Source organism: Perognathus longimembris, chromosome 1 (assembly GCF_023159225.1).
Source record: "Perognathus longimembris pacificus isolate PPM17 chromosome 1, ASM2315922v1, whole genome shotgun sequence".
NCBI lineage: Eukaryota > Metazoa > Chordata > Mammalia > Rodentia > Heteromyidae > Perognathus > Perognathus longimembris.
This window is the reverse complement of record NC_063161.1, coordinates 115,884,395-115,898,015: the sequence shown is the minus strand read 5'-3', so window position 1 is coordinate 115,898,015 and position 13,621 is coordinate 115,884,395. Positions and strand designations below refer to the sequence as shown.

At 39.0% G+C, this 13,621-nt stretch overlaps 1 protein-coding gene across 2 annotated transcripts in view; it reads left to right on the top strand.

The window, feature by feature from the left end:
- The first annotated feature begins 791 nt into the window (after nt 1-791).
- Nucleotides 792-13,621, top strand: part of Zdhhc21 (zinc finger DHHC-type palmitoyltransferase 21) — a 67,602-nt gene continuing 54,772 nt past the window's right edge. The window contains exons 1-2 of one of the 2 annotated variants that reach the window (XM_048351417.1): nt 792-1,180; nt 9,128-9,256. The gene's annotated coding sequence lies outside the window, so the exon portion shown is untranslated. Of the gene's footprint in view, nt 1,181-1,574; nt 1,658-9,127; nt 9,257-13,621 lie in introns of those variants that run through there. The other variant, XM_048351334.1, reaches the window with a different exon arrangement.

Here is a 13,621-nt window from a genome sequence, read left to right as displayed (position 1 = left end):
CCAACTGAACGAATCAAGTTACAAAAAAAAAAACAAAAACAAAAACGCCCTACTATGCCAAGTGCACTATGAAAACTCCAAGATTAATTGTTCCAGAAGCAATTATGATTAGCCTTCCAACTACCTAGGGATGCATAGGGGGAACCTTTTGTAAATGGGAGATAATGAAATTTACATATAGTCAAATCAATCCTGTTCAATTAGATTTCTAGAAGATACAATGGTCTAGATCAGCAATTTTAAAACTTGAGTATACATTAGGTCACCCAGAAGGCTTGTTAAGCCCACCTCCAAAATTTCTAGTACTGTAGATCTGGGATAGGATAGGGTGTGCAATACTTCACAAATTAACCAGGCGATGTGGCTGCTGCTGTCCTGGGGTTCACACTTTGGAAAACAAAAAACAAAACAAAACAAAAACACCTAATTTATGTCTTTAAGATCACAAGATGTTTGAATTACTCCGATCAGGATGGGATACATGAGAAAAATCCTCAGTAATATGAAGTAACATAAACGCTTCCCCCAAAGTTACAATGAGTACTATACTAAGTAAAGTGGTGGTGGAGAACTTTGGGCTGGTGGAATTTCAGTTGTTTTCCAAATTTGGCTAGTATTAAGATCAGAGGAGGAGGGGGGCACTCTAGTGGAATGAGCCAAAGGGATTATTAAGGAAAAGAACCAAATCACTTGGAGCTAAGGGTGAGGAGGAAGGCACGGACCCACTTTCAATTTCCTAGGGACAGGAAGCACCCAATTTTAGACAGGAGGTGACACATCTCTCCCCTCCACCCGCCGTCTCCTCTTGAGGCCTAAGTACCGTTCGGCTTGGGAGGAGGCCGGAAAAGATTTTAGTTATTTCTGGTGTTTGATGAAGAGACCTGGGAGGAGATGGTTTACACGGCTCAGGGTACACGAGGGGTTCTCTGAAATAGAAGTAAAGCCTATTTGTGTACGGCACGAAGGGGAGCGCTCTCGGAGGGCTGGCGCACCCCGATAGTAGGTGTGCCGCGGGGAGCCCTGCGTTTTCCTCGCCGAGCTTTCCGAGGCGGACGGGGCAGCCCCAGCCCCGGGAATCACCCGCGGAGCCCCGTAAGCGGCAAGTTCCGATTCAGACCTCGTGCACTTCCTGCACGGTCGCGGAGGATGCGGAGGCTGCTCGGCCGCGCTAGGAAGCCAGGTACCCAGGTGGGGCCGTCGCGGGCGCGTGAGTGGGTAAAAGGCCTGGCCGAGGCCCCGCTCGCGGTCCTCGGACGTGTGGGGGCACTGGGGTCGGCCCGGGCGGCGGGGGTGGGGGGGGAGGCGCGCCAGGTGCGCGCGTACCGGGGGATTGGACGCCCGCGGGGAGCCGCGGCTCCGCGAAGGAGGGGGTACGGCGCGGTTTCGGGTCTTTCGGCCCTCGGCGGCTCCCATCGCGGCTCCGGGGCGCGAAACGGCGACGCCAACGGCGCGGGCGCGGGCGCGTGCGGACACCCGCTCTGCGGGCCCGGCGCGCCGGGCTCCCGGAAGCGGAAGGGGAGCGTGGCCCGGGCCGAGTGGCGGTGCGGGCACTAGAGGAGGCCGAGGCCGCGGCGGCGGAGGTGGAGGCGGTGGGTGGGGGAAGAGCCACCGGCCGTCGCCGGAGCCGCGGTGCCTGGAGGCCTTGCCCGCGGCGCGGGTGAGTGAGTGAGGGCTGCGCGGGGCGCGGCGGCCGCCCCTCCGTCTCCGCCCCCCTCCCCCGTGCCGGTCCCGGCTTCCTCCGCTGCTTCTCGGACCCCGACCCCCGCCCTGCACCTGCTGCGCCACGACCCCCCCCTCCCCTTTCCCTGCTTCTCCGCGCCCTCCGCCCGGGCCTGGGATCGCCCGGAGCATCTCCGCCCCGCGCCCCTCCCGGCCCTGCTGCTGGGTGGGTGGGGTTTCTGCTCTGGTCCACATGATTTAAGGTACTTAAAAAAAAAAAGAAAAGAATAATCAATCTGTGCCCTGAGTTTCTCATCTGACTAGTTTAGTTTGCTACCCTCCTGCACCCCTTCCTGGAGACCAGCGCCAGGTTCCCGGGACTCCCGGTGGGGGTGATGGAGCCTTTCATTCACAAGGTTGTGGGGGGCAAGGGGTGAGGCTGCGCTGCACTAGCCGAAGGGGAAATAGTTTGCTCCTTTATCGACCTTCCTTCTCCTTCACATGCTAGGGTAGTTTCGAGAAAATGGCTTACGTGTTCACCATTCACATCGTGCATAGGTTGCTGACATTTTAACTGGAGAGACCATTTAAATGATGGTCTTTCTCCAGCTATGTGATGTGGGTCACATTTCAAGATCTTTGGTGAGTCAGTGGAGGATGTTGTATCTCCAGGGCTAAGAGGACCGGCCAATCATTACCTGAAAATATTGCAGTATAGCAGCCCATAAAAGTATAGAAGGAAAAAAAAATCAAGGTCGTTGTGGGTGGGTCATAAATCATAGTGTAAAGTTGCAGTCTGTAATAATGAAATAAGGATAATTAAGAACAAGTTACAAGATATTAAGTGGGCCCTCTGCCTACAATGTTAATAGATGCACCTACAAAACACACTACCTACTTCGTAGCAAAAAATTAGTTGTTACCATTGATGAATATTTAGTATGTGCATGTTTGGTGTACTGTCTCAAGTTCTTGCAATTCTTCAGATTTATTTTAAAGGTAGAATTCAGGGAGGTGCTCTGTTTTACCTTAGTTTTTCTATCGCTTGATGGCAAAAACGGTTTTGAAAAAGGGATGGGTAAGAAATGAATTAGAATGAAAGGCTCAAATGGTATTGTGGAAAGAAAAAACAAAAAAAACTTCTGGTCCCATTTCTGTCACTGTCCAGCTGTGGAGTCTTGGTAGGTCAGTGACCCAGTTTGTTTTCTGATCCATACAACTAGACTAAATAATTATTATCGAGATAGGGCTTTGCTGTGTCTCAGGCTGGCCAGGGGATTCCTCATTTTTCTGCCTCAGCCTTCACAACAATGGGACGACAGGTAGTCTAAGTTCTTGAAGAGTATTTTTTTTCTTTTAGCTTTTCTATATTTCTTTGGCAAATGTTGTGTTTGTAAATAAGCCCATTAACACATTGAAGATACATTTAAACTATTTACTTTATGAAAAGTCAGTAAATGTTGGTTGCAGTACCAGCACAGATGAACCTCAGAAGCCATCATTTTGGATAAAAACCAATTAGATATTTTTCAACTCTTGAAATTTCCATTCAACTTAGTATACTTTAGAAGATGAAGTTAAAACAAAATAGAATACTTTAAAGAAAACGAAGAGGATTGTCTCTACCCATAGTTGGGATGCTTTGCTTAATAAAAGAATACATAAAAACAAAAAAGTGAAAAGCACTTAAATGCACACATATAACATCAGTTTAACAAGTTCTAGACAAGAAACAATCAGCGAATCATGTATTCTGTACTTTTGTTTCCCTACTGACTGACTTCATTCAAAGTTGTGATTCAGAACCTGCGGGAAGGCAAATGAAAACACAATGCCCTGGATTAGGGAAGAAAAGATTGAGAAATCTAGTAATGACTCCATAGAGTTCTTTTCTGGAATTGCAATTAAGAATGAGTCAGTGAAAAATTTTCAGCAGATACACGGTGGGGTGAGATTAGCAGTACTACCTGCATAACAGGTAAGATAGAGGAAAGGCTACTTTTATCACTAGGCTTACTTTGTGGTTTAGGAAAGTAGACATTTTATATTATTTTACACAACTATTAGGGCTCAGATTCAGCCTTTCCAAATGTGTTAGAAATAAAAGACTATTTCACACATGGTAGAATAGTCAGTATGCTTAAATTATTACTGAAGTTGAAAATATTTTTGAAACAAAAAATACAGATGAGTGACAGGCTATAGCTCAGTGGTAGAGTGCTTGTCTAGGATATATAAAGTGAAGAGAATAAATGGAAAAGCCCCCAGACTATTTTTTCTCCTTTTTCCTTTCTTTTTTTTTGGCCAGTCGTGGGCCTTGGACTCAGGGCCTGAGCACTGTCCCTGGCTTCTTCCCGCTCAAGGCTAGCACTCTGCCACTTGAGCCACAGCACCGCTTCTGGCCGTTTTCTGTATATGTGGTGCTGGGGAATTGAACCTAGGGCCTCGTGTATCCAAGGCAGGCACTCTTGCCACTAGGCTATATCCCCAGCCTCCTTTTTCCTTTCTTGATCCTCCTGCATCAGCCTTCCAAGTGCTGGTATTACAGACAGACACCACCATGCCTGCCAGCACTGGTTTCTTACATAAAATAGTGATTTGAGTTAGCTAGCTGAAGAAGTATTTTCATCGACATATGTAAGCACATACTTGATCCCAAACACTTAAGTGTAATGGTGGTTTGTTTCTGTTTTTAGGGAAAATGTGACATTTTGAAAGCTTGTCTTTTACTTTTTTCTTGTACTATTTGCAGAATAATTAACCTTCCCAGTTTCAGAGGTTAAATAAGGGATCTTCTCTCCACCAATCGGTCTCCCTTTTCATAGAAAGGTAGTCTAGTGTGTTTTAGTTAGTATGTTACTATTCAGTGTTTTTTTTTTTTTTGGTCAGTCGGGGGCCTTGGACTCAGGGCCTGAGCCACTGTCCCTGGCTTCCTTTTGCTCAAGGCTAGCACTCTGCCACTTGAGCCACAGCGCCCCTTCTGGCCATTTTCTATATATGTGGTGCTGGGGAATTGAATCCAGGGCTTCATGTATATGAGGCAAGCACTCTTGCCACTAGGCCATATCCCCAGCCTGTTACTATTTACTGATTACTTTTCATTTTAACTTGTGATCTTAACAGGCTTTTAGTTTTAAGATTTTTTTTACTGGTAATTATGGAATAAATAACTTTTAGTATACACTACAGGGTTTTCATCTTCAGCAAGTGGGTGAAGGGAAATTTTTCTTCCAGTGTTAGTATTGTAGGAAGTACTGGGCCCTAGTTTAGCTTCTTTTTCTTCTCCTAGTACAGGAGGTAATAGCAGGGCAGTAGCTGCTCACTCTCCCTCTTGGGTGGACATTCCTGTTTAAACCCAGAAAAATCATTCCCTTTTATCCTATCTGAAAGGGTACCGTGTGTGTGTGTGTGTGTGTGTGTGTGTGTGTGTGTGTGTGTGTGTGTTTGCTTTTTTCTTTGAGCAGAAGTTATCCTTGCTGCTTGTTGCTAACCCTACATTCTCTATTGCTTTCTTTTTCATTTGCTCCTACCTAAAAGAATAATTCACATATAAACAATTTGTATTGACTGAAATAATATTTCCTAGTCTTTAATGGTTATTTTCCAAACTTGTTGGAGATTGTTCTGAAGCTTCTTACTATAGTGCAGGATTGTTAACAGAGGTCTAGTGTCTGTACATGTTTGTCACCCATGAGGCAGGTGTCCAGGAGAGCTCTCTTCACTTTAAGTTTAGTGCAGTGACTTCGAGAGTTCTGCTAATGATGATGGAAGGTTGCGGTTTAACACTTTACCCCACCTTAATTTTACAAAAATTTGGAGAACTCAGTAGTTGATTATTTCAGCTTTAATTATACATTCTTCATGAGCTTCTGAAGCAAGTGCTGATTTTCTCCCACACTTCATTTCTTAGCAGACGATCCTGTTTGTATTTGAAAGAGATTTAGATTAGGAACTTTAGTTCAAGTTTAGGACTAATCTAAACTAAACCTCTCTTATTTTGGTTTTCTGCATTAAGACACCCAAGAGTAATGTGTAGAAATACAACTTTCCTATGTGCTTATAGTGTAAAACTAGCTGAAAGGCTGGAGTATCTGACATTGTCTCTGACAAGTAGTTTACAGTCTTATGTGTTAACAAAAATAGTGGAGCATAGTTAAGTTGTGTCACTACCTCTAATGATGTGACCTAGAAACACTTTCATTTGGGAGATTAAAGTTAAAAGCAAAACCAGTCTTTAAGTTTCTTTTCTTCTCCTCACCCCACTTCCTTTTAAAGTTGCTATTTTGGAGATGCTGCTTCCTTGCTAGGCAACTTCTCATTTAAGCATAGCAACAACCCTATACATTGACTACAGCTAGTCAAAGTTTGAAAAGGCAAGGGGAAGCTGTGTCATAGTTTGAACATGATTTTCTCATTTTAGCAGCTGTATAAGATTTATTTTGTACACTGTTGATAATAAATTGAATATCATGTGATATTTTAAAAGTTGAATTACCACACTGCTAATTATAGGTAGCTAAGACATGATACTTTTGATAGCATTAATTCTCATGATTAATTCTTAGAGTCAAATCACGTCAGAAGTCAGATAACTTTAGTAGTATGTTTAATTACATAAAACTATAACTATATTTCCTGAATTATTTTTGGCTGTAAAATACTTGGAGTTTTATATATTCATCTAATATATAGTATCCTTTTTCTCTTGACTCCTGAGAAAAGAGTTTTTGTGGTTGTTTGAAACTTACCTGTGAATTGTTGACTGTATTTTTTCAGACTTAGCAATGTAATGCTTTAGAGGCATTTATTCTGCTACTTTGGGATGTTGTTACTCCTCTATCAGATTATAAGACCACCATTAAGATAAGATTTGATTCCATAGTGGCTATGGTGGTTTAGGTCAGTACCTGAAATGGTAATCACAATATTTTGTGCTAATATTTCTATTAGTCATTAGCCATATTAGCTATATTTTTATTAGCTATGTATTAGTAAAGTTAGCTTTTTCTTGATTTTTAAGCCAGTGAGTGATTGGGGTTTGATTCATGGCTAAATGGCTTGCATTTAATTATATATACCTAATGATGATGTTACTGGCACAAACTGCTGTTTTGCTGGAAGACATAGAAAGCCACCCCAGAGTCATGGCCTCAGTAGCATTGCTGACTTTGGGGCAGATTTCAAAACATTAGGTCTTTCAAATTTCCATCCGGAAAAAGAATTCATTCATTCACTATTAGGGCAGCAGTTCCTTAACTTTGGTATACCGTATTTTGTCCTTATGTATCAAGGAGACCACTTTAAGTCAGATTAAAAAGCTAGAGTAGGAAGAAAAGACATTTGACAGTGTATCATGGACCACAGAAAACAGTGACCCTATGATAAGGGTCAATATAGGCATACTTAAAAAAAACACAATTGTATTGTCTTTATGTAGTTGTACAAAGGAGTTGCTATTTAACAAAGCACTTTATGAATATGGTGCATCTTGATCAGCATTCTTACCCACCTTCCCAACCAAACCTTCCCTTACTTTCCTTAATTTTTAAGGCTATTTATTGATTTTTCTCCATGTAACAAAGCAATTTATATATATATATATATATAATGAAGTAATTTTGTTATTTATTTCCTTGAATTTATTAAGGGGTATAGAAATGACTTTGATGTATTTTTCATATCCCCATTATATAATAGTTTGTTGCTACAGTGCAAAGCAGTGTGCTTAACAGGCTTGCACTTTGACTTTTATTCCCACCCTCACTTAGCCAAAAAGTTGGGAGCTGTCCATCCTAGACAGCTTTTGCCTCTAAATTAACCACTAGGTCCTATTAGGTTTATTCATTAAATTCTCCTGGATCAGACTTTTTTTTTTTTAAGAACTTGTGCTTTAACTGTCACTTTCTACAACACACCCTTCTATCCTCCTTTAAAGTTTCTAAAGTTTTAGGATGTTTACTCAGTATTTCCATAGCTAGCTTGTTAGTTGCATGTAGTTCATCTCAGTGCTTTAGACATCTAACCAAATCCAGCCTTCAGTTTGTTGCTATTCTTCTCCAAGTGAAAATTTGATCCTCCAAATCTATTACTTTCAACAATTTTCTGTTGTGTTAGGGTGAGGTATAAATTCATTGACATAATTTCAGTGTTTTTTCAGTCCTGTGCTCTTTGTACCTGAGCAATAGTAACTCGGTTTGAGGGCTGTGGCCAGTATTAAATATTATTAAAACAAAATAGAATAAGTAAAATATCAATTACCAGAGTGTATCATATGTAGTAAGGGTAAAACTTTTTTTACTTATTCTCATGTTACTTTGTGTACTTTGCAAAATTTATTTCCTAGAATTGATTCCGTACTCAAGATTTTAGTCATTTATGTGTACTTAAATTTTGTTTTGCCTGCTTTTATACTTTATTTATTCTTTCTTGGCTAGAAGAGCCTGTATATTTTATCTAGCTAACTCAGAGCTGCATTGTTTCTGGGAGTCTTTTCCTGAAGACAATTTGCAGTATGAAGTAAGTCTGTTGTAATGCAACAAAGTAAACATATAAAAACATTCAGATAACTGAAAAAAGCTTGATGCAGTACTATTTATATTATATGAGATGCCTTCTTGCCTCCTTGCTTTCTGTCATAGCTTGTATTACTGTCTTACCTACTGTTTATTTTGTTTCCTTGCCATATGTCCCCATTGAGGATAGTGTGCTGAAGAATAGTATATAGCTAATACACATAGATTGAATAAAAATATGAATTGATATAGATTGTGTAGTATATTTTTTAGTTTGAACTGTAGAAATTTACTTTTGTAGTTTAATTATAGGAAGAAGGAAGGAAGAAAGACTTTCTGTAGTAGAGTTTGAGCTCAGCACCTTGAGCTTGTTTAGCTTATGTGTTCAGCTTGTATACTTGGCTGGCCCTTTGGTATTTGAGTCATGCCTCCAGCTCAGTTTTTTGTTGGTTATTTTGGAGATAGAGTCCAGTGGACTTTTCTTCCTGGGCTGGCTTTAAACCACTATCTTCTGAATCTCAGCTTCCTAAATAATTAAAATTACAGGTGTTAGCCACTTGCACCTGGCTTCAAGAAGACAAGCTTTTCTTAATACATCAGGAGCAGAAAGTTTTAAACTCTTCATTCTCTATGAATTGTGATTGGATACTTCCAACCTCACATCTTAGTAGGAACTGTATTCATTCTACACAGAATGACCTCAGAATCCATTGTTATTTTCTGATTTGGTCCTGTAAGGTTAGTGAGGCCCAAACACTGGAAACAAGGAATATTTGATTTTATGAGAGAATTTGCATGTATATTACATGTATAGTGCTAACCAAATGCAACTGGGGGGGGGTTGGACTATTTCTTATTCAGAATTTAAAACTTTCATAATTGGTATTTTCACAGAGTATTTGATTGCTTTCGGTTTTACCTTTGTGAGAGATCATTATTTGTTAAACCATTAATAGATTCTCATGGAGAACTGTTATTGAAGAGAAGTCTGTTTGGTGGGATGTAATAAAAAAAATGAATCAAGATAAAACTTCTCAATGCAAGTTCCAGAAAAATTACAACATATCTCAGTGAATTTGCAAGTGGTAAGTTTGCATTTGATTTTATGCTTCTGATTTATGTGGCATGATGTCCTTGGAGTCTAATGTTTAGATGCATATAATTGTTTATTAGCAACTATAATTAACTTGCTTATTTAAAAATTTCATAGTAAATTTTAATTAGACTAATTTTCTTAAATAGTACTTTTTTCATAGAGGAAATGATCTGCAAGTAATATATGTCTTACAAACATTTTTCTAAATTATATGGCCTTACAGCAGGTCTTTCGGCACTGCATTTTAGACCTTAATTTTAAGTGATAATAAAGCAAGGCTCAGATGAAACATTTTGTTGGTAAGGGATTATTTGTGTTTAATAGGGTATTTCTGTTTCTAGTTGATTGAAAAAATTTTATATATGCTTATTGATAAACTATGAAGAACATAAATATCTACATAAAGCTTTCCTTCTCATTAGTTTCCTCTGGAAGCTCAGTGATGACTCTGTTGACAGTTTGTTTCCTGTGTTTTTCCTTTTTTTTCTATACTATATGCAAAACCACTTATACTTACATGTATTTTCTAACAAGTTATATAAACTGTACTCTAACTTACTTTCTCTAACATTTAACTTTGAAAAAATTCAAACAGGAGTATCGATTTTTTTTTTTTTTTTTTTTAGTTTGCTGTGGGGATTGAACTCAGAGCCTGAGCACTGTCCCTGAACCTCTTTGTGCTCAAGGTTAGTGCTCCACCTCTTGAGCCACAGCACTACTTCCAGTTTTCTGGTGGTTAATTAGAGATAAGGGTCTCATGGACTTTCCTGCCTAGGAAAGTGGGCTTTGAACCGTGATCCTCAGATCTCAGCCTACTGAGTAGCTAGGATTACAGGTGTAAGCCACCAGCGCCTGGCTTCGGAAATAATTTTTGTAGTGCAGTATCTGAATACTCATTACTTAGATTCTATAACTCATCTGTGTATGTCTACCCATTAGGAACTTTATTATTATATTTTGGATCTATTTCAAAGCAAATTGTAACGCTCAGTATATTCCCTTTAACTATACTTGGGTATCCATATCATTAACTATAGTTCAATGTTGATTTACAGGTTTCTTTGTGTTAATTTACATACCATGACATGTATCAATCTTAAATGTACATTTGCTAAATTTTGACAAATTAACTACTCTTGAGTAACTCAAACTCTTATCAAAGTATAGCCCTTGGTTTTCACCACAGAAAGTTCCCTCAATGCTTCCTCTTAGGTGATCTTCCTGTAGAAATAGTTATAGATTTCCATTATAGATTTCCCTTTTGCCTGTGTAACTTTCTTCAATTAGTGTAATATTATAGGTAGTCAGAGATAGACCTGTCCTCTCCCACATATTGCAGTAGCTTGGAAATAGTAAGTTATTTTGCCCTTCCCCTTTCTACATGATCAGGTTGTACTATATTTTTATGATTACAAGGAATGCTGTATCTTTATATATCCTTGTATGTGTATATATGCTTGTATACTCTGTGAGTACTTTGTAGCTATTTTTTTTTTTTTTTTTTTTGCCAGTCCCGGCCTTGGACTCAGGGCCTGAGCACTGTCCCTGGCTTCTTTTTGCTCAAGGCTAGCACTCTGCCACTTGAGCCACAGCACCACTTCTGGCCATTTTCTGTATATGTGGTGCTGGGGAATCGAACCCAGGGCTTCAATTATACGAGGCAAGTGCTCTTGCCACTAGGCCATATCCCCAGCCCCTTTGTAGCTATTTTTAACAATAAAACTTCAGCAAAATGTTTTTACATTTTGATAGATACTATCCAGTTAACTTCTAAAGATGATTGTATCAGTTTACATGAACCTCAGTAATACATGAGAGTGTTCTTTTTGTGTTCTTCCAAATTGGATACTATCTGTCTTTCTAAAAGATTTTTAGTAGAATAGATGAAAAATATACATAGTTATTTCATATTTTCCTAATCAGTAATGTTTAAGCATTGTTTTTTTCCTATTTTTTATATATATACACACACACATTTATCTCATTTATATATATATACACTTAATTTGCATTTTATCAATGTGTTGTAATTTTTTTCCCAACAATTGTTTTTCTTTTAATTTTGATTATGTTGTGTTTTGGGCTCAAATATGCAAATTTGTGTGGTTTTATGTGTCTTAGTTATGAATACCATCTTCTTTTTAAGCTCTTAAAATCACTTGCCATTTTTTGTGCTTACAGTATTTTTGCTCTTTACTGGAATTTAAAAGAGAAAGAGAAATCACTGTGAATGTAGATGTCCAAAAGATTTTTCATATGGAAGGGCTGGAGGTGTGGCTGAAGTGATAGAGTACCATACATACACACACACACACACACACACATACACACGCACACACACTTGCAATCATGTGAAGATTGAGATACAAGTAGGCGTTGAATTACTATTGATTTATTTAGTGCTGGTCCTGGTGCTTGAATTCAGAGCTTTGGTTCTGTCCCTGAGCTCTTTTTGTTCACTGCGAGTACTCATTGAGCCACAGCTCTATTTCTGGCTTTTTGCTAATTAATTGGAGATAAGAATCATATAGACTTTCTTGCCTGGCTGGCTTCAGACTACTGTCTTCAAATCTCAGCTTTCTGCATAGCTAGGATTATAGAAATGAGCCACTGGTTCCTGGCTTAAAAGTTAAATTTAAACAGAGGAAACAGTTGTGAAACCTTTTTGTACAGAGTTGTGTAAAACTTTGTTTAGAGATGCCTGTTTGACTAGATTTCTTGTTCTTTTGATCTTTATGGTTTTCTAAAACTTAGCCTATGATACTGGTTTTCTTATCATACAGTGGCTTTTGATGATTTCATTTTTTGCTTGGTTGTGGGAGCTTTTGTGCTCAATGCTAGGCTCTCTGCCACTTTGAACCTAGCTCCACTTCCGGTTTTCTGGTGGTTAGTTGGAGATAAGAGTCTGGGGGACTTTTCTGACCGGGCTGGCTTTGAACTGCAATCCTCAGATCTCAGCTTTCTGAATAGCCAGAAAAAGCACCTGGCTTTGGTTGTTTTCTTTTGTGATGACTTGAATATTCTTCCTGAGGAAAATATGTACTGAAATACAGTTGCATGAAAAAAAAGGAAGGGTTGTATCTCATTAACTCAAGCATCATAAATATTTACTCAGTATCTTTTTACTAGAGTTGAATTATAATTTCTTTAAAAATAGTTCGTGTCATAGTAATTTGCATCCTTATGAAGTTAGTCACTGCCTTCAAGTACAGTGCCAGATAGCAATCATAAAAAAATGTGCAAGTACCAGTCTATCCAGTAGTCACATCAAAGTTTGGGAATTGAGCTCACCATTTAATATCCAAATTAGTATGTTGTACAACTTTCATTAGCTAGAGATTTTACAAATACGGCCCCTTGGCCAGAGCAATGCTACCATCAGTCAGTTGTTGCTCAGGATGTGTAATAGTTTCTGGGCAGCAGTGAGCCACGCCTGATAGATATTAACTGCATGGCATGATCCAGCCACTCTACCAGTTCTGGGATTGTGGCTGTTATCTGATTTGGAGCTCTTAGAAGACCACTGGTTTATTCTGTTACAACCCTATTGTGAGGATTATACGACACTAATTTTACTAATCAGGTATTTTAAATATTTAATACCTTACTTGTCCATTGTTCAATTTTTGTTTGTATGTGGAAAAAATGTTCATTTTTTTCCCTTGGGGACAGTTGTTCTTTTGGAGCTTATCATCTGTATAAGGAAAAAAATGAACAATTTCAGGATACTTGTCACTATGTATTCTTTTCTGTTGTGAGAGATCTTTGTTACTTTCTGCTGGGGGGAAACATGAAAAAATGAATGCGTATTTGGTAGTTTCCTCATTTGGTTGGTTTGAATACCTTTTTCTTTCTAATGTTAGGAAAGTTAGAAATGAGTACTAACATTGTCCTATTTTACATGATTCTTGAAGTTTATATTTTGAGTCCTGAGTGGAATTGAAACTTAAAAGGCAGAGACACACATGAAATTAGTAATACTGAGCATGTTAAGAAACAAAGCCTGTCACTTTGTTTTCTAAGCACTTGACAGTTGATGAGGTGATAAATATTTGACCTTACTGGGTGTGTGATAGTACATCCCTTTAATCCTAGCACTAAGAAGGCTGAGGCAGGAGGATCAAGACCAACACAGGTGACATAGTGAGACCCTGAATTGAAAAAAAAACAAACAGAAAAAGACCAAGAAGAAGAATGAAAAGAAAAAAAAGTCATTAGTTGAAGTTTCTTTAGTTTTAAAATAACGATGCCTAACAAATTACATAGTATGCTTTATTCCCTCTCACTGCTTACTGTAATAAAACTGCTCTTCTCATTTTCTTATTAAAAGGTAACAATATTCAGCTTCCCCCCC